Source organism: Myotis brandtii, unplaced genomic scaffold, assembly GCF_000412655.1.
Source record: "Myotis brandtii unplaced genomic scaffold, ASM41265v1 scaffold398, whole genome shotgun sequence".
Lineage (NCBI taxonomy): Eukaryota > Metazoa > Chordata > Mammalia > Chiroptera > Vespertilionidae > Myotis > Myotis brandtii.
The window spans coordinates 293793-298898 of NW_005365280.1; the positions used below are offsets into that span (position 1 = coordinate 293793).

A 5106-nucleotide genomic window follows, 5' to 3' on the forward strand; every position below is an offset into this window, starting at 1 on the left:
GGGTCTGTGATAGGGGGTGGGTGAGTGGGGGTCTGTGATAGGGGGTGGGTGAGTGGGGGTCTGTGACAGGGGGTGAGTCAGTGGGTCTGTGATAGGGGGTGGGGCGAGTGGGGGCGTGGATTCCGCTGAGCACATTTCAGTCCTGCCTGAGGTCCCTTGGAGGGCACTGCTCTCCTGCTCCCACTGCCCCCATTTCTGACAGATCAGAAAACACAAGTCCTGGTGGAGAAACTCTAAAGAATGGCCTCAGGCCTCAGCCATTGTTGCTGTCACCATACTCATGTCCTTAGACAGTGATCTCTCAGCACCCTGGGAGGGAGGTAGTGGGGACAAAGGCAGGTGCCCAGAGGCAGTGGGTGAAGGGCTGACTGGCCCATGCAGGTAGCATCTCTGACCCCTTTGCTCCTGTCCTCACTGTTTGAAAGTCAGGAGCCCTGGGGATCAGAGATGAGCCTGCACTGAGAATTTTATCACACAGTTAAATTTTCCCCTAGAATAGACAGGAGACTGTATCTTTAGAGATTGGTTCAGGGCAAGGTTTGGGTGTGCAGAAGAGATTCCTTGGCTGGCAGCAGTATTCCAGAATGGCTGAAACAGGGTCACTGTGGTGGAGTTATTCTTTACGTGTGGTCTTTCCTCATTCTTGAAGACATATTTCTCTCTTATGTGACTAAATTCATAATATACTTAGGAGTGTGTGTACATACACGTTATTAGTATTAACCTATAGCTTAAATATCATCAGCTCTTCAGTTGGTGGGATGGACAAGGCATGCATCCTCACGCATGTTTCCATAGCCCTCAGCTGTCCACTTCATCTTTTACAGTGGTATCTTGAGATTAAGCAAGTGTTTTTAACATACTTTAAACATTCTTCTTGTTGTCTTAGAACGACTGCGCATGATTGTGAAATTGGCCTCCAGGTTCTGGGTGCCCTATTTTCAGGATTGAGCAGCACAAAGAATAGGGCACACCATACCCTTGGTTTTTGAGTCGTTGAAGATTTATCTCCATTTGATTTCCAAAATTGAGGGTCTGATAGGCACTTGTGCAGAACTCTCCCGCAGATGTTTTGCTTATGAAAAAGAACAATTAAAAAGGGACCCAGAGAAGTTGAGGGCCCATGTGGGGCAGGAATGAAGGCTTGTAAAGGATGGATACTTGACTTTATATTCCCATGGAATCATAAACACACGCATTTTCTCTTTCACTTTTGTGTATGAGGCTGGATGGAGTAAACCTCTGGTGTAGTTAACGTCCCTTTGCTACCAAACAAGGAAGTTGCACCAGTGGAGGTTAAGATTTGAGGGGAGCAGAGGTACCCCTTGCCCTGGGATCACCCTACCCCTTGCTCCGTGAATGCATGGGTGGCCTGTTCCACAGGCAGTGCAGAGCTGGAGGAGAGATCTGGGGGCTCCTTAACAGAGCAGACTCCTGCCACCTGCGTTAGTGTGGGAGCCTGGCTTGCTTTGTTGTCGGCGTCTTTGCAGGTAGGGTGTAACCGCACAGGTGTTCAGGGGGTTTCCTCCCAACGTCCCTTCCCCTCTCCTGCTCCCTCCTGACTGTGCTCACCCCCCAATCAACCCAGATGGGATGGTCCAGGGCTCCCAATTCTAGTTTGGCTTTGACCATGATCTTCTCTAAGTGGTGATATTTAGCTTTTCTGGGCCCTATTGTTCGTTGGAGCCAATCATACCTACTCTCATAGGGATATTCTGAGAAATGAAAGTATAATTTTGAAACCATCAGATCCCATTAATTAATTACTGTGAAAATAAGGTCAATAGAAGCACATTGTAGATTCTTTTGTAACTACCTGATGCAAATGATTAGACTCTGACCTTTCTTCTTTCACCTGAATAAGATAGGGGCCCAAAGGATACTCTGGTCTTGAATTTCAAATAGGATTAATTTTTTTATGTTGGCCCGAAGAGAAGGATACACATGGCTGTGTGAGGTGCGGGTGGGCAAGTGAAGGCGTCCAGTGCTGAAGGTGCTGCTGAGAAGCGACTCCACCGTTTGCTCTGGCATCATCTGATGACTCACACTTTTTACAAGAAGCTTGCCCTACCCCCCACCTGGCACAATTCCACATCTCGTTCTTACGCCTCATACAGGCCCCGTGCCTGAGACTAGAGCAAGTGTGTGCACTTCACCCAGGCCCTTCTCTTGGTGTGAGGGGACACACCAGACACGCATCTGCTGTGTGATGCATATGCGTATAGAACAGCCCTGGGGTTGTTGGCTGCAGTGGCTCCGGATAAGAATCTGGATGTATCATAGGTGTCTGACAAAGGAGCGAAAGCTATTTTTTGTTTCCTTAAAATAGCACTTCAGTTTAAATGCAGTAAAAGGCAGACATTTAGGATGGAAAATAGCTGAGCTGACACCTAGCGAGGGTTTTGAAATGTTAATTTTCCAGGAGAGTCGTGAGGAGGTTTTGCTGGTACAGAAATGTGAGTGGTTCGTAAGCCGGGACGTGGGTGTCAGGCTGTGCTGACCATGGTACCTCCCCTGCTCATGGTGGCACTGAGGCCCCCAGTGGACACATGTGGCTGGGCTGGGAGATTGGGGGCATTGCTGCGTTTGGAGGAAAGGCTTCACATGAACACCTGCAAGGGTTGCTGCAGAATCCTGGCCTTGTGACATTCAGTGTAGTTCAGCTCTGTTCAAACTAGGGGGTTGGGACTATTCCCAAAGTTGTGACAAAGGCACCTGAGCTCTCAGAGAGGAGTCAGCGCTCACCTTGGCTGTGTGCATGCTGAAGGTCTCACTGTGTCCTCATCAGCTCAGGCTGGTGGTTCGATTGCACGTCAAGTGGTATTTGTGGCTCAGGTAAGTTGCCTCCAGTGGAAGCAGGTGCTGGAAAAAGATTTAGGACTGCCAGCAGCACCCAGGGGTTCATCTCCCAGAGTGGGACTAACTGGCTGCCTTGACCTGCTGCTCACTAACTGGGTCTTTAGGCCCTGTCTCTAACCAAGGGGCCTGCCATACCAGCAGTCCCCTTCCATAGCTTTGCTTATTTTAGGCTCTTTTGTTTTTTTAATTTAGTTTTAAAGCCCAAGGGGACTATTCCCAACTAGCAAATGTTTCTCTTGAGCTCCCTACCTGCTCTTCTCCCTTCTGAAGGGGTGGGCAGAGGCACCCGACTCAATGGCTCCCTCTAGTGGGAAATGAGAACTTGACAGTTGAATTTCTGGTTGAATTGAGGATGGCTTTGACTTATGTGCCTGGGGTGACCTGAGCCACAGGTGACGGGTGGTGGTGGTGGGCCAAGGAGAACAAGCTGCATATAACCCACTTCCAGCAGAGCTGGGTGAGAGTTTGGAGGAGAAGGATGCAAAGTCAGAAAGGACTTTGAAGTTAGTGTTTTTATTGCATGTGGGAGGATTCCGCCGTGAGCTACCATTGTGTTAGTCTTGCAGTGAACTAAAATGACCTCTCGCCCACGTGCACCGTGTGAGCACTTCCTCAGGACGGGCCGCAGTGATGCCGGCCCACGAGTGAGCTGGCAGAATCTTTGTTTGGTTCTGTTTGATAAAGCGGTGGCAATATAACGTCTTCCTCCATTCCTTTGTTTCCTTTGTTACCAATTAAACATTGGGCACCTAGAGACAGGTACAAGGCCAAGGAATAGGCCTCTGTGTGTTAGTAGATGGGTCCTGGGTGGTTGGTTCTGTTTTATCCCTATCTTTAGGACACAGGGCAGACTGGTGGGACAGGTTGATTCGGGGTTAGCATGTCAGCTACATCATGGCCACTAGGGGGAGTCAGGAAACACTGGCACTGGGTGGGCTTCGGGGTGGGAAGACATGCCCTTTCTAGTCTTTGCAGTTTATTTCTTTTAAATTAAAGTTCACTGTTCTAATGGCTCATGAGGGGGGAACATTGAGTTTTCAAGCTTGTGATGTGGACAATGGTGTATGAGATTCGGGAGAGCACTTCAGAAGATGGCTGTTAGAACAGTGAGGGAGGAAGTGGACAGAGTAATTTTTTCTTCTGATAGAGCAAGGTAGTTGGCTGCCCTTCCTGGCAGTAAGCCAGTATTTAAATTTACAGAAGCATGTAAGCAAGAAGGTGATCTCTTTGTCGTTGAAGATGGTGAAGTACTTACATAGAATTCCACCATGCGGAAAAAGCACGCCCTGTAACCAAGCTGCTCAGGCTCCGGGGCCCCTGAGAAGGGCCCTGCATGCTTTTCTGAGGTAGAACCTGAGAGATTCTGGCTTCCCGTTCCCACGGGTGGACAGTGATATGGGGCCAGGGTGGGGCAAGATGCTTGTGGGAACAGAGCCACCCTGTCTGTCTCCTCACTGATCACATTAGAATGGGGGTGGGGGTGGGGTTGGGTTGAACTGTGAAGTCTGGATTATTTTTAGGCTACTGCAGGGTTTCGCAAACCTTAGGTTTGAGAAGCACTGAACCTAAACCTTGGTAAGATATGGTGACTGATGTGTCGGGGGCGGGGTGGTAGGCACGTTCACAGGTGACTCCTCTTGTAGAAGAGGTTCCGGTGTACTGTGTGGTCTGCTTGAGTGTGGAGGGAGGAGCTGGAACAGGTTGGACTCCAAGAGGTTACACGAAGATGGAGGGCCTGAAGGGGCTCCCCTTCCACTTGCTGGGGATTGGAGCCCTGCTCTGAGACCTTCTGGTGTCTCCATGGTGGAAAACTCTCTCTTGATCCACAGCAGCATTTTACTCTTTGCTTTAATTTTTCTAAACTAGAGGCCTGGTGCACAAAAATGTGTGCACTCGGGGGGGGTGGGGGTCCCTCAGCCTGGCCTGTGCCCTCTCGCAGTCTGGGACCCCTCGGGGGATGCCCACCTGCTGGTTTAGGCCCGCTCCCTGGGGAATTGGGCCTAAGCTGGCAGTCAGACATCACTCTGGCAGCCCGGGAGCCCTTGGGGGATGTCCACTTGCCAGCAGGGAGCAGGCCTAAGCTGCAGTCGGACATCCTTAGCGCTACTGAGGAGGCGGGAGAGGCTCCTACCACCACCGCTGTACTGGCAGCCGGCAGCCTGGCTTGTGGCTGAGCAGAGCTCCCCCTGTGGGAGCGCACTGACCACTAGGGGGCAGCTCCTGCATTGAGCGTCTGCCCCCTGGTGG

At 50.6% G+C, this 5106-nt stretch overlaps 1 protein-coding gene across 1 annotated transcript in view; it reads left to right on the top strand.

The window, feature by feature from the left end:
* Positions 1–5106, top strand: part of JARID2 (jumonji, AT rich interactive domain 2) — a 118388-nt gene that overhangs the window by 82556 nt on the left and 30726 nt on the right. The window lies entirely within an intron of this gene.